This window comes from Perognathus longimembris, chromosome 2, assembly GCF_023159225.1.
Source record: "Perognathus longimembris pacificus isolate PPM17 chromosome 2, ASM2315922v1, whole genome shotgun sequence".
Classification (NCBI taxonomy): Eukaryota; Metazoa; Chordata; class Mammalia; order Rodentia; family Heteromyidae; genus Perognathus; species Perognathus longimembris.
The window spans coordinates 119,266,458-119,291,985 of record NC_063162.1 but is presented as its reverse complement, the minus strand read 5'-3'; the positions used below and the strand labels follow the sequence as shown (position 1 = coordinate 119,291,985).

General features: G+C 38.6%; 1 protein-coding gene across 1 annotated transcript in view; it reads right to left on the bottom strand.

Annotated features, from left to right (window-relative positions):
- Dync1i1 (dynein cytoplasmic 1 intermediate chain 1) overlaps positions 1-25,528 on the bottom strand; it is a 270,153-nt gene that overhangs the window by 22,203 nt on the left and 222,422 nt on the right. The gene's annotated exons all lie outside the window — the stretch shown is intronic.

The window sequence follows — 25,528 nt, the reverse complement described above, 5'->3', positions numbered from 1 at the left end:
AGACCGTGAAGACTTTGTGGCGCTGCTGCAGCCTCGGGCTGTCTAGAGAGCCTAATTAAAAACTTTGCACATTCACCAAGTGTCATAAAACTTGCCGAGATGAAAGTCCCCGAGAAGGTGAACCGGAGCTTTAATGTGACTACAACTGTCCAGTTGGTATAAATAAATACCTGGAGGTGGGGAGGGTGGGGGTGGGGGACACTGTGAGGGAGGCTGGGGGGCTGGGACAGGCTGAGGGAGGCGGATTCAGACATAGTCTTAAGAGATTGCAGACAGGTGGACTCGACAGCCCTTAGCTCGGCATTCTCCTCCGCCAAGCTTTGAGGGTCTCTGAGAACGTGGACCCTAAGAGTGGTCTGCAGGGGCTCAGACCCGCCAGGATGCTCGGAAGCCCGGGAGGTCTCTGCATTGAAGGCAACGCCTGCCACCTAATGGTCATCTCTTGTCACTGCAACAGCTGCTGCTGGTCTTGGTCCAACTTCAGGCCAAATTCATATTTTTAATGGTTTCTTAGTAGAAGCGAGTAGGGGCAAATATTTTTAAAAGGAGTTATAGTTCTTCCAGGAAGTGAAAAAGTCGCCGTTCTAAGACATTAGTCTCTATACGAGGTTAGATCACCCCACCCAGCCGCACTGGTGTGGCTCCTTGTTATATGCCTGAACTTGGAACAAAGATGAACATATTTTCTAGATCATTCAGTATTTCCAAGGACCCTACAATTCATATTCAGAGGGAAAATGTACTAATACTCCCACTGCATACAAATTCTTCCACTCCAGTGGGATACAATAAATTAAAATGGCACTCTTGATTTCCAGTGAATATTGTCACATCAAAATAGCATAGAAGTCACAGGCAAGTTTGAAAGTACACCAGAAATAAAACGTAATTGGACTTTATGAATTATTCATTCCATCTGGGTTGTCTTATTCTAATTTCTGCATAATGGCTTTACTAATCCCTGATCAATTAATGTAAAATGAAATTTAAATGATAATGAAAGCCCCAGAGATAAAAGAAATTAAGTATTCTTATATCCTCTGACAGAAATCTAAACAATGGGAGGTTTTTTTCCCCCCCAATGTCTTCTTCATCCAGTCAGCTGTCTGTACTTTCTTCTTGGGTTCTACCAAATGCCTGTACAGACCAGAGCAGTAAGATCAAGAAAAGATGATATGCAATGTAACAACCAAATCCATTCTGCATTGAATGTTCAAAAAAAGGACTGGGAAATCAGCTCCCAATATCAGGACAACCTCCCCAAACAGTGCGTTTGTGAATGTAAAAGCCAAAAGCATGTGTGTTAAACTCGAAAAGAGAGAGCAATATTAGTTCTATAACTTAAATGTAATTCAATTTTTGTTAAGGTAGTAAACTGTATGTGATTTCTTTTTCCTACCATTTATATTGCCTCGGCATTGCAAAATCCACTGCTTTGAAGAAAATAAAATTTTAATATATTGAAGTAACAAGTTTTTAGATAGCCACTGTGTGTTTATTTCTAAACACACATTTTATTTTTAATTCCAAACATATCTGTTGGAAGGCATAATTTGAAAAAGAACATATGACATGGAGATATCAACAAAGATTAGATATTAGGATTACAATTTTGTATTTTATTAATCTGTAAATTTTTAGACTCAAATAATGTTTCCTATACTATATTGCATGGTGATTTAAAGTCTAAATTACTTGCTTCATTTCAATAGACTAGATAATTCATATTTTTTCTAGAAAATCTAAATATTAAATGAAAGGATTATGCCATTTTTCCTTGTTTGCAAAGAAAAAAAGAAAAGCAGTGTGGAGTAGCTGATCCTTCACTGATCACTTGTGAATCTTAAATTCTAACTCTTTATCCGAGATTATTACCAGCAAAGATTCTTGATTTTATAATTGAAGACTTATACATGATTAACAGTGTTGATTCGAAGTATTTTCTCCCATTAATCTACATGATCTGGGGATCAGAGGTTTAGGTATGGATGCAACTACAATACAAATGCAATACAATACACATGCAATAAACATAGGATGAGATGCATATATATACATGCAGTTAACACATGACTCAGCTGCCAAGCTTGTTTCAATCACTTCAAAGACTATCCAGCTTGAAATAATCATTTTTCAAGGAGCTGATATTATTTAGTAAATTAATTCCTTTAATATATTATTATGTTATTCTCTATTGTAGCCCTTCCTTCCTTCCTTCCTTCCTTCCTTCCTTCCTTCCTTCCTTCCTTCCTTCCTTCCTTCCTTCCTTTCTTCCTTCCCTTCTTCCTTCTCTGAGAAATTTAGTCAACACCATAGCACATCCTGGAGACCTTACTTTTCAAACATCTGGAAGTAACTACCATTGTTACTAAAAGTTTTTCATGTTAATATCACATTGACTGAATGCTATTATTCTTTTGCCTCTATCTAACTTCCTTGTCACCTTTCACCCTGAGGACTGAATCTTCTATTATAAAAGTCACAGTGTAAGAAACACACAGAATGTGTGTGTTTGGGTAGAGGGAGCAGGGTTTTTATTTTCAAAAACTGTGTTTAACTTTGATAAACTTACAGGTTGAAAGTGTTTTTTTTTAATTGATTCATTGTCAAAGTGATGTACAGAGGGGTTACAGTTTCATATGTAAGGCAGTGATTACATTTCTTATCCAACTTGTTACCTCCTCCCTCATATTCTCCCACCTTCGCTCCTCCCTAATCCCCTCCGCCTCCCCCCCACAGTTGTACAGTTAGTTTACAGCATATGATTTTGTAAATATTGCCATTGCATTCATTTGCCTTTTACCCTTTGTCTCAAAAGACTGAAATCATTCTTCTTATAGTAAGTATACAACTAGTATGGATAGTTCCCAGGTCATAATAGGTACAGATTGTAGGCAAAGGCAAATTCTACTTTGAAAGTAGCACTATTTTGAATATTAGTTTTACTTAGTTTAATGAATGGATTCTGCCCCTCTTTTTTATTTGGACTCCAAGGAGAATCAAAAAGCTTGATCAAAAGTCTGCTTCAAATACTTAATATAAAATGTTATAGTAAACACACATTATGAAATATTAACATTTTCCTTTTCCTTTAAATCAACAGCAGTAAGTCCTAAACATTGTTTTAGAATTTGTGAAGTATAAGTTTTAGGTCCTCCAACTTGTTATAGCTTAATCATGCATGACCACTGATTTTTAGAATAGTTTAAGTTTTTTTTTAAGTTTAAATAGGGTGTGGAGACATGATTTTGACAAGGAATTGGGTAATGGCATTTGTATATATTAAAACCACAGAAGCTTCCAGACTTTAAATATTTACCCTGCAAAATACTCAAGACCATTTATTTAACTAAATATTGTTCCCCTGCATGTCACTGTAGAAAGTGTCTTGAAAAGTAATCGAATTTCACTAGAAAAAAGCCTGTGTTTTTCTTTTTTTTAAATTCCAGCGCAGTGTTTAAATCAGAAAAGTGTTGGAGGGAAAAAGGCAAAAATAAAAGAAAGAAAGTAAAGAGTTCACCATTCAGAAGCTGCTGCCTGTGTGGCACAGAGAAAGGCAAGGAAGCTGCTATACCCTGTGTTTTAGTCAAGTCACCAGAGCTGTGCCAACAATGCTAGAGCATCTAGAAGCAGCTCAGTTTGATCTTAATGCTTGACTTTGGAACAAAGCAGAGAAGTGGGCTACAAGCCACCTCCCAGACAGATGCGAAGGACAGGGAAGGGGGGTTATTGTGGGCCTGACTCTATACACACATTGTCTAATTTAATCCGCAGAAAATCTCTGTAAGGTAGATGATATTTACAGAAAAGAAAATTATAGTTCAGGAAAGATAGTAACTTTCCCAAGGCCATGAAGATTGTGAGGAGGTGGAGGTGGGTTTGGTTTTCAGGTTTTCTAGTTGTTAAGCCAATCCTCTAGGCACAGAAACTACAGGTCCATCTATGGAGTCTTCAGGCTTTCCAGAGAAAGGGACAGACTTTTATTTTCTTATTCATCTCAACCAATATTTACTAAGCATATACTAAGCAACTTGGAACACCAATTAAGAAATAGACAGTCAAGCCTTAAGAAATAGTCAGGCCCAGAGCCATTGGTTCACACCTGTCATCCTAGTTACTCAACGGGCTGAGATCTAAGGATCACAGTTCTAAGACAAGAAAGTCTTGATTCTCTTATCTTTAATAAAAACTACTCAGAAAATTCAGAACTGGTACTATGGCTCAAGTGGTAGAGTACTAGCCTTGAACACAAAGAGGTTCAGGGACCATGCTCAGGTCCTGAGTTCAAGTCCCGGGATTGGCAGAAGAAAAAGAAAAAAATACTGCAGTGAGAATGTTTATTTCTTTTCTTGAACCTATTGTTAATGAACCTGAGATTGTTCACATATGGTTTTTTTTCTTTTTTCATTTATGGTTGCTCACAGGCCTTGAACTCTGGGCTTGGGTGCTGTCCCTGAGTTGGTCTTTGGTCAAGGTTAACCCTCTACCATTTTAAGGCACAGCTCTACTTCCCATGTTCTGATGGTTAATTGGGGAGTAGAGTCACACAGACTTTTCTGTGGGGGCTGACTTTGAACTATAATCCTCAAATCTCAGCCTCCTGAGTTGCTTAGTATTACAGACTGTTGGCATCCTTTTGCAGCAACAGCATCTTGGAAGACAAAATGTTTTTTTTACTGAAAGCTGGAAATGGGATGGGATTGGTCCGCTAGCCAGCAGACCAGGCGTTGGAGCATAGAATCAAAGGCAAAGATCTGGCTCCAGTTTGCTGACAGATTGGACAAAGGCGGCAACAGAAGGAAGTGGAAAAAGCTACTGTGCTGGTAAAAATCTCACCTAACATCCTTGGGTCTTAGTTTGGATAACCATTAGAAAGCTGCAGCTCCAACCTGCAGGGCTCCTATATTAGTTTTATGATTCTACAGTCATCCCGTGATGAGCTCTGTTACTCTGCAGCACAAATAAAACTGAAGAAAGCATGGGGATGCTTTTTTAAAAAATCTTGCAAGGTTTTATTCAAAGGTACAAGACATATTAGATTCATCTTCCTGGATGTTTTGTAGAATTCATACTGCGATTCACAAAATGTTTGGTAATTTTAGTAATTTCCTTTGCATTTCATTAGAATATTCATATAGTTATTCATAAAAAATTTTAAAATGATGAAACTAGTAAGTTTTCTCTTTTATCAAATGGAGGAGTAAGGAATATTAAATTCCTATCAGAGGCAAGTAGTGAAATCTGCTTTAAATATGAAATTTAACAACATTCAATGACACTTTCCAATAAATTGATCTCTAGAAGTAACCTTTGATTTTATATTTTTGAAAATGAGTATTTTTGCATTCACTTAACTCTAAAATGATCTCAGGTGACTTTTGATTTCTGATTAAATAAAACATGCCCAAATCATATCTACATAGCATATCTACGTTATAATTATTATTTTTTGGTTGGTCATGGAGCTTGAACTCTGGGCCTAGGCACTGTCCCTGAGTTCTACAGCTTAAGGCTAGCACTCTACCACTTGAGCCACAGTGCCATTTCCTATCTACATTATTTATTTTTCACTTATCAGGCACCTTTATGCATACCAACCAGATTGAGAGCTTGGAAACCTGGTGAACAGAAAAATTTGTGTTAAACTATTTCCCAATACTCTCAAACACTGTGGTTGGTTCTCAAGGCTACTTTTGTCTCTGATTGGTTTTCAGGATTTAGTAGAAATATTTACCCAAACCATGGAATTTTAAGTGGAGGGGTAGTGTTGCAGGGGGTAATAAACAGTCAAGTAGGAGTGAGGGAAAAAGGAGGAAGGGGCAAAATAAAACTAGTAGTAAAATTACTGACATTTAATGATGAAACAAAAGGAAAAGAAATGGACTGCTATCTTGAAGATTGTATCCTGTTGGGGCAATATGATGGCCCAAACAATAAACAATGAATAATATGAAAATGTCCTTAAAAACTGCCATGCAGGCTCATGTAATTAAGATAAATAAGCAGCTAGTTCTTCCAGGAAACAGCAGAATGTGAGACCATGGTTTCACTTTAAAAAGAAAAAAAAAACCCAAAACACTAAAGGATGCCCAAACTTCAGGCTCACATAAAATGGATGTCTGTACCATAAAAATCAAGTGGTTAAGCAAACAAATAAACCAAAACCCAAACCAAAAAAATCAACTTTCTTGGCTAGAGTGGTATGGCAAATTTGATGTAATCACTGGAAAAATTTATTTGCAAGTTGATTCCAAATCCTTCTAAATGCACCAAGTAGTCTATATTTCAAAAAACTTCTGTGGTCTATTATTAAACAACAAGTCTGATACCTATATGGTAGGTACCTATTTCTGTCAGGGTCATAAGTTGAAATTAGACCAGATAATCCATTCTGTACAGAATATAAAGAGTAGGTCTATTCTTTGTATGCATTAACCAAAAACATGTAAGGACTTTAATTTGAGTGAGTTAGTGACTTAATTTAAAACAATTTGAAAACAGGCTATGGGAATGCAGGAAGGTGGAATTCTTCTCTAGATAAATGTGGAGTTTTGCTACAGAAAAGATCAGAAGCCATATGAAAGGTGTTCTTTGTTGCTCTGCCTACTTCTACAGCTAATTTGCATGGAGGAATCCTCCTAATCCAGGAGGCGCCACCAATAAAGAGGCTAATTATCTATATAAAAGAATGTATACATATTCACAGGTTTTGACTGGTAGGTGAGTGTTTAAAGCCTGGAAAAAGCTACAAGCTTTGCTTAATTCATAAAAGGACTATTTTCCACACTGATGCGATTTTTATGAATAGTAGTGGCTACCTAAAGGTTATCTTTTTAAACTAACATTTTAACAATACACATCCATATAGAACCAGTGGGAAAACTGGAAGCCAGTGCAGATGCTGTTTGGAGTGAGCCCTTCCCTTTCATCCCAACTGCCCAGTGCTATTTTTGTACTTGTTTGAGTTGAGGCAAAGCAGAGAGTTATCTTGGCTCCCAAACTCAGTTCAGTTGAGTTGGTTCTTTGCAATGGCGGTGGCTGTTCTCTCAACTAGTGTTCTCTTTCTGGACTGCTATGCTCTTTTGGAAAGATCTTGGGGCAGAAGAAGTTGTATCTGCTCTAACTCTATTGCTCCCTGGCTGACTAACTTCATTCCCACTACCTTATCAGTTAGACAAAACAGCATTCTGTGTCTCCACACTGGTCAGGCTGCATAGAGACTATTTAGAGATGGAAAGGAAAAGGTAGATACTGATATTTAGGCAAATTATTTTTTGTGTCAATATTATAAAGGATATTTTTCAAAGCTTCAAGGTAAGTTTCTGGTAATTCTGTATGTCTGTTGCTTCTGGTGATATATTATATCTAGTCTTCATCTTCATGACACTCGTATTTATTTTAATGATAAGAAAAATGCGGCATGGAGAATCTCAAGTAGCAGGAGTTTCAAGCATCCTGCTTTGTACACCACTTTAACAATAAAGAAATGGAAAAAAAAATCCTACTCAAATGTACACTATTTCTGCTACCCTTCCTACTTTACAACAGATTTGCATACTATATTCTACATCACCAAAGTCCAACTGCTCTTCATTCCTATTCAAAAGGAAAACCTGAAGTAAATGTGAGGTGACATGATTTAGAACACTGGGAGTGGCTTTGGGAAAATAACCTAGGATTTTTTATGTCATAGAAAATTTGCAAAGTTCAGAGGTCGCAGAAGGCTAGTCAAGATGACCTTACTACAATGGTTTGCTCCAAAACCAGAGACGTAAAGATGAGTTTTATTTTCTTCCAACATTTGGACAATCAAATGAAAGTCCAATTCATTAGATTTTCCATTCCAATTCATGAGAGCTCCGCTTAGTGAATTAGGAGAGGAGTATCTAAAACTCATGGTTCAGTAGGTAGCTTATCTGCTGTTTTCTTCCTCCTCCTTCCCCTCCTCTTTTGTTTCTCCCTTCCCTCTCTCACCTTCTTCCCCTTCCTTCTCTTCCTCCTTCCTTTTCCCTTCTTTCTCCCTCCTCTATCAACTATCTTTTTGTCTCATTGCTTAAAAAAATGGTCAGACAAAACAATGCAGGGGGTGTATCATTAAAAAAACAAAGGCAAACATTTCCAAGTGCTTAAAGAAGCAAAAGAAAGGATTTCACCAAGCTCTTACTTCTTGTAGAATGGAAAATTCTGGTCAGCTAGATGAATTTTAAGTCTCTAAAGTATTTGTAGTTACATGAATTATTCACACATGTCTGCATAAATATTCCACAGCCGAAGGTGTGTGTTGACGGGTGAATTTTGGGGAGGGAGTGTGGGGTAGAGGTAAAGGACAGGAAGTATGAATATAGGTCAAGTCTGGAGGTGACTTTATGATTACATTCTTGTGGTTTCTTTCAAAGTCTTCTCCTTGGGTGAGCTTAGAAAAGGAATAAGGGGGAAAAAGATGGTGTATGCATAGAGGGTAGAATTTGATAATTGGTCCAGAAAGCTTTATCAAAAGCCCATTTTAATGTTTGCTGTCTTATGTACAGAAGGAAGGGGGGAGTGAAATGAGGATAAAGGGGAAAAAATAAGTCAGATACCACTGAGATATGCTAATTATCAGAAAGGCAGACAGCTTTAGAAAGGTGTTCCCTGTTATCTGCTTAGATTTTCTGCAGTGAAATACTGATTATGATAATCTTCTCTCTCTCTGTGTGTGTGTGTGTGTGTGTGTGTGTGTGTGTGTGTGTGTACATCCTGGAGCTTGAACTTGGGGCCTGAGCACTGTTCCTGAGCTTTTGTGCTCAAGATTAGTGCTCTAGCACTTTGAGGCATAGTTGTTCTTCTGGCTTTTTTGTAGTTAATTGAAGATAAGCATCTAGCGGATGTTAGGTCCACCCGCGAAAATTGCTCCTTCCTTTTTTCTCCTTTGGTGCGCGTTGCATACACATGGTGCTTCCCTAGAAGTTTCTGCTCCGCCCAGGTAACTGGCGCACCTAGGGGCGGTGGGAGGCGTCCCAGGCTCTGAGGCCATCCTTTGCTGTGGCTACACCCTTTCCCTAGACAATCAATCTCCATCATGAGTTCCCCCCTTCCCCCACTCCCCTTTGCTCTGCCCCTTTCCCTCCCCTTTCACCCTTTCCTTTCCCTTACATCCCTATCACCTCCTGGACCCTCCTTCTGGTGCAACCCCTGCACACCTCCACCTTGTGCAGGCTGGCAGTATGCTCTCCCTGCAGATCTCAGATCTTAGCCTCCTGAGTAGCTAGGATTGCAGGTGTCAGCCACCACCTGGGCCTTCTTGTCTATTTTAAGTATCAGAGACTCCGATAGCTAAAACTTTAACCCAATTTTATTGTTTTCTTTCTGATAGTTTGAATATGTAATTACTTGCTAGTCATGCTCAGGGTCTTTTCTTCAAACTCTATCATCTTTGGAGATGTTTCTATGTCAGTTTAAGATAGTCTGACTTCCTTTAACAAAACACCTATTTCAGATAAAATATACATGAGTATTAATCCACAATGACCTATTGAGGTCCTAGCATTTGTCTCCATGTGGGCAGTTAGTAGAAAGACAAGATCTGACTTTGTTCTCAAGCACTAATGATCTAGGAAATCTTAAATTATGGAATATTAAGAGAAGAAAATTATTTCTTGAGGAATCAACTTTCTTACTTTGTTCCAAAATGATTTATAGCATCTTCCAAATTAATTATACTGCAAAATTAAGGACAAACACATCACAGAAGAGTTCTAAAGAAAGCAGGTAGACTAGACAGCTATTATGGAGATCCTGAGATAAGCTGATTATTACACTCTGTACTAAAGTAGCTCTAAATTTCCTGATAACTAAGACAAAAGGGAAAATACATTGTATCAGAAGGAGGTGCATAGATTTTACTGTTTGAAGAAAGGAAGAATATAAATTCCTTCTCAAAGACATAAACTCAAGAAGGAATTTACCTTGTCTGTGAATCCCTGGAAAACAGACTGGCTCTTTGCCTTGTTTATACCAAAGAGAGAGAACAAGTATGTAGCCAGGTGCTAAATTCTATGGTGTAGTTGTTTGGTGCCAGAGGAATTCAAAGACTGGAAGTGGTGGTGATATGTTAAGGGTTGCCGTGGTCTGATGTGGTCAAAGAAGGTATTACATTCGACAGGTGAGAAGACCTGCTTTGAAAGATGCTTAAGCTTTGATAGAGGGGAAGGGAGACAATTAAGAGGGAGAAAGCAGAACATGTCAAAACGTGGCTCTATAAGTCAGGATGGCATTCCCAGATAGATGTCAAGATGAGAGTCCTGATAGACTGAGAAGATTTGTCTGGAAAGATAAAACAATAATTTTGGTTCGGGGTGGGAGGTGAGGCAAGAACATATTGTGAACATTCTTGTGTATATGGATGGTTTGCTACAAGAACTCTTCATTCAATAAGCTACTGGTTTATTATTAAATATGCATTGATGAGTGTGTTCTAAACACATTCAGAGATGTTTAAATTTCATGAGAGTGTTTTCAGTTTTTCTAGATATGGATAACTAGATGAGGGATACTATTAATTAAGTGAAAGACAGAAGAAGAAATAGGAGGAATTCTGATTAAGATTTCTAACATATACCTTTGAATTTCTGGAAATTAAATTAAACTTAAATTATACAGATAACAGAAATTCAGGTGTGGAATGGGAAAATAGGACAGGCTTGAAATCTGGACTAAGGAATCAGTTATAGGAGATATTAAAGAAAAGAAGATCTCAGGGAGGAGAAAAATAAGACTGCTGGTGGAAATTTTGAATAATTAAAACAAAGTAGGCCAATAGAATGAAGTGGAACGAATCATTGATGATATCTAGGTGGCCAGGAGAACAGAAACTAGGATTGGAGAAGTGACAAGAATGAGTGGTGGCTAAGGAGAAGACTTACACTTACCATAGGTTTACAGATGATCTTTGAGAGAGGAGTAAAAGAGTAGAGTAGAGAGGTTGGAAAATGTGGCAGGCGCCATTTTAGATGTACACTGGTTCTTTGAATAGTCTAGAGAGCTAACATGAATGTCAGGATATGTTGGTGATATTTTAGGTCAATTCAGTCTCCAACCAATAACTTCCAAGAAGATTCTGATCCGAGACTTGCTTTTGTATTTTCTCATCTACCCATTCCCCATGTAGATGAAACATACTTGACATTTTAGACCCTTTCTTATCTCAGGCACTTGATACAGAACCTGATAAATGGAAGGTAGACTAGTTATATATTGAAAGTAGATGATAAAAAAGGAAGTCTCAAAGTTCAGTTCCATTTCTGCCTGACATCTGTGAATAGAATCTTGAATCTTCCTGTGGTTCCATCTTCAAGCCTTGAGGATGGATCCTTTACATTTCTTGTTGCATTTCTGATTTAATATCCTTTTTGGTTTACTTCTTAGCAAGCTACTTTGGTTCAGAACTTTTTCCCTTACTCTGCCATCTTGAGAGCTAACCTCTGCTTGAAGGTCATAGTTGCTGGCTATCTAGCCAGGATTTCAGACCATTTGTATGTCATGAGGAAGAAACCAGGATCAGGGAACAATTCTTGAGCAGAAAAGTTATGTGAAAATTATTAATAAAAATAGCACACTTGTGAAGTGGACATTAGGAAATTTGGCCAAGAATTTTTTTTCTGTGCCATTGATACAAAATAATGGTAATTAAATAATTGGTGAATTTCAACTCATTAAACACAAACCTCATCCTCTGACTTAAAACAGAAATATAAACCCAAAGATTCCTTGTGACACATAAAAACAGAACAGTGAATCAACTATAAAGAAGCCTGAATCTAAATTAGCACCACATACAACTGGGCATCTAACACATTAGCAAGTGGCGAAGGTGGTGGCCAGGAGGAAATGGGCTCACAATTCAGCATCTCTTTGCATTGACTGACTTTTCCCTTAACACCCATGGGATGAGTCCTTCAAGATTCTGCTGCCCCAGGAAACATCCTGAAAGGGACTGAAGAAGCTTGGGTAGTAGATTGGGAGTGGTAGTGATGAAAAGTGCTCATGGGAAATGCATGAAAATTAACATAATTTTTAAAGGGGTGGGGAGCCATAAGCAAGGGTCAACTGCAACAATGTAGTAGCCTTAGGTCTTATTATGGGCAGAACTGGGTCCCTTCTAAAATTCATACATTGAAGTCCTCATCCGTGGTGGCTTAGCATGTGACTACTGTATTTGGAAAGAAGACTTTTAAAGAAATCACTGAGTTTAAGTGACCCTTGTAGGTGGGCTGTCACCCAGTTTTAGTAGTGCCCTTAGGAGAAGGAATTTGGATACAGACATTTGTAGAAGAAAGACTTTTTTTTTTTTTTTTTTTTTTTTTTGCCAGTCCTGGGCCTTGGACTCAGGGCCTGAGCACTGTCCCTGGCTTCTTCCCACTCAAGGCTAGCACTCTGCCACTTGAGCCACAGCGCCGCTTCTGGCTGTTTTCTGTATATGTGGTGCTGGGGAATCGAACCTAGGGCCTCGTGTATCCGAGGCAGGCACTCTTGCCGCTAGGCTATATCCCCAGCCCAGAAGAAAGACTTTTTGAAGACACAGGGAGAAGACTGGCACTGCCAAGGAGACATGTCTCGAGGAGAAACCAAGGCTGATGACACCTGATTTCAGCCTCCCAGCCTCCAGAATGGCGAGGGAATATATTTCTGCTAATTAATATACATGGCCTATTGTATTTTGTCATAGCAGCTCTAGCAAATGAATACAACTGTCAAAGTTCTCAAAGAGGAAGAAGACCCTTTTTTCTCTTGGGCTCTAAGGCGCATGTGTGTGTACACACATACACACACACACACACACACACAATTTACTGAAAATTCTGCATTTATAGACTGGTTCCAAGCAAGTGCAGTTTCTGAGCTCCTTTACTCCTTTGCGATCAGGCATGGCTGCTCTACCATTAGCTTGATGATGCCTTTCTCTGAAAGAGGCAGGTTACCTGTGATGAATAAAAAAACACATGCCCCTTTCTGGAAACAACAGAGTCTTTATATGTCTTTATATCTATATGTGTTTTCCAACATGTAGAGGCCAATGTGATCATAATACAAATAGGTTATAGCATTCCAGCCTCCCCACCCCTTGTAACCTTGATCTGGAAGTGAAAAGTTTGTTCAGTTCCATCAGTATCTTTCCCTGTTGGTAGAGCTGTGTCTCCCACTCCCACAGATGTTTTCTGCACTGGACTTTTGAGAGATGCTTTTTGTTTAGTTTTGTCATGCTTTGCATACTCAGTCTTAACTTCCCTTTCTTTTAGAAAAGAGATCTAGAAGGTAAGATGGGGGTGAGGTGAGAGGGTAGAGAAAGCAAATGAGCAGGCAGAGTAGGCAGGCAGAGCTGGCATAGGTCCAAAAGCTGACACCCTCTCTCTACAGGGGTCAAGGGTTCACCTTAAGAGTAAAGAGCAGACCCACCCCTCCACCCCCTGCCACGTTCTCCTTATCAGCAACCTTGAAGGCTAATTACTGCTGAATACATTCCTGTAGTTGGAAAATTTTCAAAGATTTTTTTTTCCAAAGAGGTTTCTGCAGTTCTTTTCTCTTAACAATAGGATCTATCAAACAGCAAGGAGAAGGCTCTGTTTAAAAGCACCGACAGATCAGAAGAATGTGTTTGATTGCCAAAGCGACTAATTTATTTTTATTCAGTATTAATGCAGCCACAATAACCAATATCTATAGCCTGGTTTTGACAGTTGACTGAGTTGGTGCCATTGTTTAAAAAGAAAGAAGAAAGAGAAAAAAAAGGGAAAAAAAGAAAGTAAGAAGGAAAGAGAATGTTTTATTTTGCTCCATTTCCATTTGTTAACAAAACACCCCATAAGCAAAACCAGAGGTCATTAGCAAACAACCAAAACATGCCTGTCTCCAAAAGAATACAGCTCCCTTCATCATTTAAAATACAGCTCTGCCGAAAACCCAAATCATGACAAATCCTTAACATGAAAAATTCAGTGCAGACTTGAAACCACCTGACTTTACTTTGGGTTTGTGCTCCTTAAAATTACCTAGAAAATACCATAATCTTCTCTTCGTGCAGCTGGCTGTGAGCCAGGGCTCTGGCTCCAGAGGCAAAGGGCAAAACTAAAAATCATGTCTCAACAGACAGCTCCACCCTCTCTCCCAAGTCCACTTGGCCCCGTGTCAGCAAGCCAGGTCTAAAGCATATTCATCCAGGACCTAAGGTTTTGGCCCAAACTCAAGACTCTTGTAGGACAAACAAAAATGAAATCCAAAATGTTATCACCCTGCTTTTAGAAGTCAAATGGGTTGAAATGAGCGCTCTACACATGGCGAATAGCTACAGCTCTGCACATCTGCAGGTTTCTGGGGGCTCCAATAGAACTGCATAAAAATGTAGCCCTTTATAACTGATTGGGGTCATTTGTTGAGAATTTAAATTCCGAAGTGGGGTTTGGTTATTTAGGAGGCTGACATAGACACACACACACACACACACACACACACACACACACACACACACACACACAGAGAGAGAGAGAGAGAGAGAGATTTTCCACATTGAGTCAAGCATTTTGAGAGTGATGAACTAACCTTATGACAGTTCAGTTGGGGATGGGGTCAGAACTCAACTACGGGGCCTGCTTGCCTGGTATGGGTGCCCCTCCCGCCCCCCCACCCCCGACCCTGCACTGTGGACAAACCTCTTTCCTAATACCTTTCATTCTCCTTCACTAAGAGCTGCAGCTCTTAAGGACTCAGTGTCCTCTACCCACCTATTCTGACACCCCCACTTGCTCTCATGCTGTGGATGGGGAAGAGCCAGGAGACACTGTCAAGTAATTTTTACCTCCTGCAGAGGTAGTGACAGGCTCTGTAGAAATAGCTACATTGAGAAAGTGTCACACATCACAGATCATCACAGCCAGCACTGAAACAAGACAAGGGCGGGCTATGAACACTACCCCCCATCCCACTGGGCAGAACTGTGCTGAAAGGGACCAGCCGGGCACTCCAAATGTTTTCCTGTTTCTGCTAATCGAAACCCTCTGCTCCAGCCAGCCAGCCCCAGTTACAATCTCCTCCAACACTGCCTTCCTGTGGGTCTGTGGGCCTTTGTTCATGTTGCTTTCAACCTTTGGAGACTGTACTGCTTCCTCCCTGACACTTGAGTCAAGTCCACGAAGCCTAGCATCTGCCCTCACACTCGTAGAGAATGCAAGAGGGTGTCCCTTTTCCCTCCTCAGCTGTGTGACACCTTCTTTTTAGGAGCTCTGCTGTAGGCCTGCCTAGGAATCTGTCTCAGGTGATTATACTTAAATACATTGCTACTTCATTGCTGAAGGCGTTCAGTTTTCCACACAGGGGCCTGTCCTCTTACTGCAGTTCTCCATCTGTAAACCATGTCCACTTTGTAGTTTGTTTGGAGCATTCTCCACCCTTAGTGCTGCAGTGCTTTAGAGTGTTCCTCAGCTTATACAAGCTGCGATGCTCACACAAGCTGTGATGTTGACTCTGGAGAAAAGGTGTGAGTCAGGAAAGCTTCCTTCAGGCAGGCACTACTGGCTGGAATTCAAGGTCTGTGAATTAACTAAGCATATTAAATAAAGTGCCTTTCAACAGAAATACACATGAAACATCATGCACAGATTGGTTATGAAAAATGTGACCTAGGTTTGCAAAAATCTTAACTCTGCATATTCCCTACCCATATTTGCCATTTCAGTTATTCAGTCTATAATTGTAGTAAATAACAAAATAGCAACTGTTCGGTTTCTTTTATTGTTCTCTTTGTTTTCTTCCTATCAGTGTGAATACTTTACCATGTCAGAGATTCTGTATGTTTGCTGCTGTGATATTTCCAGTGCCTGGACCACAGTACATTCGTAATAAATAGTAAAAGCTGTACCAGTGGCTCATGACTGTAATTCTAACTACTCAAGAGGCTGGGATCCAGAGGATTGTGGTTTGAGGCCAGCCTGAAAAGTAAAGTCTACAAAGTTCTATCTCCAAAAACACCAGCAAAAAGCAGGGCTGGATATTTGGCTCAAGTGGTAAAGTGCCAGCAGAGCAAGGCAAACTGAGTGAGTGAGAGGCACTGCATACAATCCCTAAGACTACAACAACAACAAAAGGGTAAACACCGAAGGAATAAGGCTAAAGACCATATATTTTATTTGATGCCCACATGCATTTAAGTTATATTACAATGAAAATAACTTAAGGCAATACTTGAACTTGACAAGAACTATTTTCCTATAAAGAAGTTCTATTCATCATTTAAGTTTGAGTGTATATATATATATATATATATATATATATATATACATACACATATACTGGACTTATTTCTATCTTTGTCCAAATTCCTTGGCCTTAGGCTAAAAAATATATTCAGTTCATCTTGAGTACTGGTTTTACAAATGAGTAACTGACCAATAATCACTTTTACTTTGTGGGAGAGTCTTCATGAAATCTGCAGTGTTATTATAATCTTACATGTTTTGTAATGACAAAAAGGTTGCATGCAGTCAGTATAAAACACTGTGCTCATTGTGAACATTCATGTACATAATTGATTGGGCAGAAGAGAAAAGGTCAATGGAGCAGAAAAAGGCAATGAATGTAGACTGAAATAGTCAGAAATGTGACTATGGAACAGACAGGTGTCTTTGATGGTCTATTAGGGGTATAATTGTGTTTCAGTATTTACAGTACCTGAATGAAGATTGAAATAAAGTTATTTATTAAATAAAGTATTTAGAGTACCTGAGTGAAGGGTGAAATAAAGTTATAGTAAATATAAAACCTTGGCGTTTACCTTGACATCCATGAGCAATATAACTGCTAGAAACTTTATTTCATATTATATATATATATATTTCATATATACTCACACACATATACATATATAGTCAATAAGACAATGAATATAATTGAAAATTACCTATTTATGGCTGGGCTCAGGAGCACATGCCTGCCATCCTAACTATATGAGAGACTGAAGTCAGGAGGACCAGGATCATGGTTCCAGTCCAGCCCAGTCAGAAAAGTTTGTGGAGGGCTGGGGATATGGCCTAGTGGCAAGAGTGCCTGCCTCATATACATGAGGCCCTGGGTTCGATTCCCCAGCACCACATATACAGAAAATGGCCAGAAGTGGTGCTGTGGCTCAAGTGGCAGAGTGCTAGCCTTGAGCAAAAAGAAGCCAGGGACAGTGCTCAGGCCCAGAGTCCAAGCCCCAGGACTGGCCAAAAAAAAAAGAAAAGTTTGTGGGACTTTCCCAATCTCAACAGGAAAAGATGAGCATGAGCCTGGTTGGAGTATGTAATTCTAGCTACTCAGGTGGTTGAAATCTATAGGATCATGGTTCAAGGACAACATAGGCAGGAAAGATTGCTAGATTCCATCATCAAAGTAACTAGCAAATAATCAGAACTAGAGGCATGGCTCCAATAGTAGAGTATCAGCCTAGCAAATATGAGGCCCTAAGTTCAAACTTAGTACCACCCAAAAATAAATCAGTAAAACACAAAATGCAAAGAATAAAAGAAAAGAAAAAGCCCAGCATGATGGCATTCACCTGATATCCTAGGTATGGTGGAAAATGTAAATAGGAAGATATTCATTCATATTGGTCTGGAAGAAAAGAAAGACTCTGCCTCAAAAGTAAACAGAGCAAAAAGGGCTAATGGTGTGGTTCAAGTGGTAGAGTACCTGCCTAACAAGTGTGAAGCCCTGAGTCCAAACCCCAGTACTATTTAAAAAAAAAATGAACCATTGCTTTCCTTACTGAAAGCAGTAAGGAATAGAGATTAAATGTAACATATGGTCATTAAGCTCAGGAAGCTGGTAGCTCAGTTGAAAAGGCAATAAAATAAAAATACAGAAAAATTATTATAAGAATATTTTCATGACTGTTAAAACATAAAATCTGGTAAATTATGCATGTGTCCAAGACACATCTAACTGGCAGATAAGATTGGGTAGACAGCTCAGAACATCACTTGACCTTTTAGCATGCTGATTTCTAACTAATCTGATTACAGTCGATATGGAGTCATAAAAATATGGGGCTAGAAAGTAATTTAATTTTACTTCCTTGACATCCATTTTCTTTTCTGCAAGACCAGGGAGTTTTAGGGAGAATTTTCAAGGTCCTCCCCTAGTCTGATTCCTATGGTTTAATCAGATTTTCTTGTTGACCTTATGTTGAAGTTCCTTATGTATACTTGGGTTTTACAAAAGAAGTAATGATGTTTATGGAAATGAACTCCAAGAAATGGAAACAAGAGGTTCTTTGTTAATTTGCTTTTTCCTCCCTCTTCTTTGTTGCTGTTTTTGATTTCTGTACCTTTTGTCTTGTATGTAAGTTTATCTGTTTGGGGGAGTGTAAGGGGGAACACAGAAATGGTGGGACAAAGGGAGGAAATAAGCAGCAGTGATACTCACTAGATACTATGCTGAAAATGAACTATACAACTTGTGGGTGAGCAAGGTTGGGAAGGAAAAAAAAATCTAGGAGAAAACAAGGGAAGTGGTGACACTGTTCAAAAAATGTACTCATGGGGCTGGGGATATGGCCTAGTGGCAAGAGAGCTTGCCTCGTATACATGAGGCCCTGGGTTTGATTCCCCAGCACCACATATACAGAAAATGGCCAGAAGTGGCGCTGTGGCTCAAGTGGCAGAGTGCTAGCCTTGAGCAAAAGGAAGCCAGGGACAGTGCTCAGGCCCTGAGTTCAAGGCCCAGGACTGGCCAAAAAAAAAAAAGAGTATTCATTACCTGACTTGTGTAACTATGACCCCTCTGTACCTCACCTTTACAATAAAAATAAATTAAAAAAGAAAAGGATATTCTATTTTTAAGAACAGTAGGTAGAAAAATCCATGAGACTCGGATTTCCAATTAATCAGAAAAAAAAAAGCCAAAAGAGGAGTGGTAAAGGGACAGACTTCAGCAAAAAAAGAGGAGAGAGAGTTTCCTGGCCTGAGTTTAAGTCCCAATATTGACATAAACACCTCAAAACAAATGATATGCTTAACCAGTACTCAAAATGTGGCACTGCTCCTGTCTCCACCCAAAATTCCTTCCACTGCTTTTATCTCCACCTAAAAATATTATTTCTGAATACCTAGTTCTTTGTCTCTGTATCTCGTTTACTCTCTTTACACCTGAATGTGCGAAACCAATGGTTAGATATGTGTCCCAAAGTATGGAGAATGAGGAAATGCAGGCTGAGGTTTGAAGTGGTTAGGAAAGCAAGCAGAGCAGTTAGTCATCTATCAGTCAGTGTCCAGTGTTATTGTCAGGGGAGGACTGTTCTCTCAGCACCCTAGGGTGAAAATGAATCCCACAGTCAGGGGCAGTCAAAGGATGTCCACCTGTGGCACAGTTGGGTCTTTCATGAGGAATAAAGGCCTTCCTGATAACACATTGATCAACTTTGTTTAACTCTCACTTTAAAAATACATTATTCCTCTTCTCCTTTGAAAGAAATATTTGTTATGAGTCTACAGAGCTGGATGCCAGTGGCTCATTCCTGTAATCCTAGCTACTTATAGGAGGCTGAGATCTGAGGATGGTGGTTCAAAGCTAGCACAGGCAGGAAAGGAGAGACTGTTATCTCCAATTCACTACCAGAATACTGGAAGTGCTTCAAAGTGGCAGAATAGTAGCCTTGAGCAAAAGAGCTCAGGCACAGTGCCCAGGCCCTAAATTCAAGCCTCACAATTAACAATAAGAAAAAGAAAGAAAGAAAGAAAGAAAGAAAGAAAGAAAGAAAGAAAGAAAGAAAGAAAGAAAGAAAGAAAGAAAGAAGGAAGGAAGGAAGGAAGGAAGGAAGGAAGGAAGGAAGGAAGGAAGGAAGGAAGGAAGGAAGGAGAGATAGAAAAGAGTCTACAGAACTACAGATACTTTTATATGTTATGGAATAAAAACGGCATAATGAAAGAGGTATTTTAGGAAGATTATCTAAGAGGACTAGGTGAGAAGAAAGCAGAAGCAAAGACCCACCTCAGAGAAATTAGTAATAATTTTTATCACAAACTTGATAAAGGAAACATAATCATTCTTTGTTCTTAAGAAACTAATTTTCCCCAAACTGGCCCTTTGTGGCTGAGTGGAGAGGAATTCTTAAAGGCTAGCAGGCAGCTATTCTAACTTATTACAGATCTATGCTAGCGCAAAAGACTATAAAGAAAAGAAATAATCCCAACACATACACATTGAGACACCGTTCATGTGGATAGTTCATGGATTGATGTAGTAAGGAAATGGTTCTAATAACAAAAGAAGAGTGAAGTTCATGTCATGTACTGGCTTTTGTTAAAACTTGGAAATAAAAGGAGAGAAAAATCAACCAAGACAGACATCAATTAAGTTCCTTGGTGGATGGAAGCCAAGTCTCAAGCAGAGCCCTCCTGGACTGCTTGGCCGATGGCACCTTGTACTGCACTACGTCTGGCAGAGAGGTAATTGGGAACTCTGGTTTAAAAGACAAGTTTGTAATCATTAAGGAAGATCCTAAGTGAGAAGGAAACTGACAACTTACAACAGACCTTTTCTTACTTTGAACTTGGACTTAGTTCAAGCCAATGAACCAGGGGACAGGAGAGAAAGTTATTTGACTCTACAGCCAATTCCACAGCATTCCTTTCCAGAAACTTCCACAGAGCTGGTGAACTTCCAGTAGTAAACACTGAGGTCTGGTTCCCCTGGATTTATGGGAAAGCTGGTTACTCTACTTTGGAAGGAAAAAGGAGAGTTTTCAAAGTTTAATTATACTTATTTTTCAACTCCTCAATTCTTATTTATTCTTTAAAAAGTCCTAGAAGAGCAAGAATAATCTCCCAGGATATATTGTTGTAAGTTGATAAAGTAGTAATTTCTATTAATGGGTAAATTCGGCTCCTTTGACATCATGTGGAATCATGGCAGACTCCCATGATTTAGACACAGGATAAAGATGATCAAAGAGATATCCTGTTCTGCAAGAAGAATGTGTAGTTATCTATTAGCTTGTCAAACAAGTTGAAGAAATATATAGTTATTGTAAAAGTCCTCGATACTAGGATTGCTAAGAATAAAAATTTTTCCATGTACTTTTCTGCAAGTTAAAACAAATATAATTCTCTGTTTCTTCATGTCTTGCCTACATTGAGACTTGGAGAAGAGCAGGTATGAACAGACACCACATGGGTGTCCCTGGGGGGTGAGAATCTGACGTACCAACTAGAGATGTTTGTTGAAATTAGGAAAAATAAGCAAGGGAATACATATTTGAGTCCAGTACTTAAGCAGGTGAACATAACACCAGCCACAAGGTCAAACAAAACAATTCTGCAATGAACCATACAATGAAGTCATATGGTAGCACAGTTAATAAAATATGCTCAATGTTATGTGTTATCACTCACACGATGCTAGTTTTATATCAGGATTCAGCTTAAGGGCAGCTTCTATGAGGATGACAATGATGACTGTCTGATAATCCAGCCTCTTTGGAAAATTTAGGTGTAGAAATGAATTAGAGGGTCAAGTTGCTACCAATAAATGTGGTAGAACTGGGAGCATGCACACTATAAACCCAGTGGACTCCTATTGAGATACTATGACGTCTGGAATATATCCTGGAGTTAATGCGGAGAATCCACAGTGATGATAATTTGGTAAAGCTATCAGCAGATGTAAACCATCATGCCCACATTGTGGTCAGAATACCAAAGAGAAGGTGAGACGACTGTCTCATCCTGCATGGTGTTGGTAAGATAACTTCCACTTTAACGTAATCTGCCACCGTTTTATTGTAGAGAACAAAATCTACTCAGCTGCGTGGCATCACACATTACTTTTGTTGTCTTTCTTTGCTATCCTCAGAGCTTTCCTTTCACTCTTCCCATTTGATTATCTTGTACCTACCATTCCAAACACATGGTGTAAATCAGCTTTGTGTTATGATAGTAAAACATCTGAGATAATCAACACATAAACAGAAGGAGTTTTCTTTGGCTCGAAGTTTTGGGGATTCCAGTTCGTGACAGGTTGGCCCCATGGGATCTGTAGTGAGACTCTTATTATGAGTGGGGTATGGCAAAGAAAACCTGGTTATATAATAAATCAAGGAGTAAGAAAATGATGAAGACAAGCCAAGGACTTCTAATTCCCCTCTGGGACACACATCCAATTACCTAAGGTGCTCTGAGTAGGCCGCACCTCTCAAAGATTCTACCACCTCAAAGTAGATGGCCTTTGGGGGCACATTTAAGATCCAAAGTATAGCACCCCCAAATAAGCCACCTTAACATCAAATTAATAATAAGAACATTTAATAACCATAAAAGCATGTACTATTAATAATAAAAGCATGTACTACTTTCATGGTGGTAACCCTGTGCTTTAAAGAGCACTACATATATTGATTCACTTAATCTTCATGGAAACCCTATAAAATAGTTGATATTTTAATCCTCCCTTACTACATGAATAAACCATAGCACAAAAGGGGTTAAGTAACTTTTCTAAGTTCACACAGATACATAGTGGCCACCATCTTGGGCTTTTGTGTTTTTGCATACTCTGTCCTGCTTGATTATGCTCCTATTTTGCCTCTGTCTAACATATACTAAAACTTCAGCTGGATGTCTATGGGTTTGAGAGCTTCTCTATCACATTTTTATACCATCTGTTGTTACTGAGAGAGAAATTTCTCCCATAAATTATGATTTAGAGAAGAGTATGGCCCCATTTTCTAGAGGAACCATATCACATAAGAGAAAGTTTTCCAGGGAGATCTTTAGAGAGGGCACTCATGCATGAAACCAGGCTACAGCACACCAAAAAGTGATTGTCCAGAGAATGCACCCCTCAGCCCAGCCTGGAGAAAACCCTCTATTCATCCACTGGACAATCACCCTATAGTAGGTGGCAATTGGGGCACGCATCTGTTTGCCCATCCCTTCATATTAGTCTCAAAAGTGAATCAGAATTCTATAGGAAGATAGTTAGGAGGCTATCCTACTCTTGGATGGCTATCTAAGGGCTTTGCCCTCAACATTATATTTTCTCAAATATTTCCTAGTAAGAGCTTTAAAGCCTACTTGTTATATGCCTGAATTGTGACTATGATTTTTACTTCTCAGACTACTATTAACTAAACATTTGTTTAGTACTTATTCAGTGCACATCTTTAAAGACAACTCAAGATTTATTTGCTCACATCCTAATTCAATGATTTATTAGATGCTTGCAACTGGGTTCCAAGCACTATGCCAAGTACTAAAAATAGGCTCACAAAAAGGGATAAAAGCTGAGGCTCAAGATCTCACATTCCATAGGGAATTCCACAGGTAGCAATTCTATTGCCTAATAATTGTGATCCAGTGAACAAAACAAGGAGAATTTTTATTAATATATAGACTATAGTGTGACCATTTTAAACATTATTTACAATATAAAATAATTCTTAATGAATTTGTTTGAAAAGAGATAACTAATGCCTTTCTTTAATGGAAAAATGTTTCTCTTCTCTCACTCATGACAAATTCCAATTATAATTCTTTTCTAGTAGCTCTGAAGGAACAAAATCAGGTGGGCCATTCATCTTAGAGCTGAACTCTAGGAAAGGACCTCCAAATGAAATAGCAATCCTTAATTATTGACCTCACAGTAGCTGCTTGAAAAATGGAAAATTATCTTTCTGATTTGTATAAAATCATCAACCTCAGTCACAGACAATTTCATTCTCAGTGTCACTGTTTGGTTAAAAGATGTATAGAGCAGGATGCATGTTAACTGCTAGGACAGATTATGCAATGTCAAGATCCATTTGAAGCAAGTCGGTGATTTCCATCAATCAAATGTGCATTGTAAGTAGTTCTTACATGACAACACTCCAGGATGGTGTCCAAGATCCACACCAACACAGACATTAAATAAGGCCATATACCTGACCAGTCAACATATAGGAATTCGATTTTAAAACCCCAAAGTTTAATGCAGAAAGGTGTCAAGACTAGTGGAAGAAACACAAGCCCTTTGAAGTCTAGAGAAAGGCAATGGCCTGGCAAACACATGAACAGTATCAGGAAACTAAATCCTTGTGAAGCTGTACCAAGACCAAAATAAATATGAACCAATGTTTAATTGGAGTCCATCAAAACTTTCCAAACTGGATGCAATGATAAAAAAAAATCCATAAACTCATAACTTGTCTAGCCACTAAAATAAACTGCAGCACAGGAAAAAAATTATCCCAAACCTCAGCAAACAGAGACACTGAGTAGAATAATGAATGTTTTAATCCAGCCAAGAGTACATACTTTATTTCTAAGCATCAACTCCAGTCTTTTTTTTGATGGATGGGATGCTTAATATACTAAGATACAGTAAAAGGTAAGAATTGATACTCAACAGAATTTATTCAGGCAATGCATTTTTCATTTTTTTAAAAGATCACCCAGGTTAGAATTAAGTATGAATCATTTTATTGTACTCTTTAGGCTATCTCATTGCTGCATTTAAGGAAAGAGCTTCCAAAGAACAAATCAACATTATTATAGCAGCAATCATCAAAGGAAATGAAGACCACAAAATGACCCTTGGAGTTGGCTAGAAGGAAGTCAGGGCAACTTCTGAAGGAGCAGGTCTAGTGGAGAGCATGGGAATAAAGAGCAATGGGAGGGACTATAGATGCAGTTAGGTAGAAAAAGACAGGGTAAACAGGATAGGAAAGGGACAGGAAGGTCAAGGGTAGATGTTTATATTTGAGTTTTGTCTTCAATAATTTGGAGGTAAATGAAAGCCAGACATATGAACAAATACAGAGAGATACGCCAAATGTGAGAAGTCACCTGGGCGGTCCTCCAAGCCCTGCCCTCCAGTCTCAACAATCAGTCCACATCTGTCCCCTTTACTTTTCATTTGAAATCTTAACAGTACAAGAAATGTATCCAATGCCTAACGTATGCAACTGTAACCTCTCTGTACATCACTTTGACAATAAATAAAAATAAATAAATAAATAAACACACACACAAATCTCCTATATACTGTGTTGACTATCTATAACAATAATATTTCCTACACATAGTTATAATTTATCTGTCTAATGATATATAGGTCATATAGGGCCTTCTGGATAGTTACATAAAATACATTGATAACTAAAGTGACAGACAAAGCTCCTCTCTCGGAAAAGGTTTCATTGCAGGTGTTTAAAAATAAAAATGAAGCTTGGGGTAGACATGCTGGTATAGCATGTGTGAGCACCTGGCCTCTACCTCTAGCACTACAACAAATAAATAAGTAAATAATAAAAATAAATAATACAAAAAATGAAAAGGCTGCCATTAATTATATCGCTTTAAGTTTCTAATCTCCTCCAAAAAGAAACACTCTCTATCACTAATGTGTAATTATATTTTGTATTAATTCAGCATAACTGAATAAACTAAAGGTAATAATCTAAAAACTTGAAGATTCATCAACACTATTAGATAGATAAAATTACTACCTATAATCAATGTGGCTATTTGGTGCTCATAAACTAAGC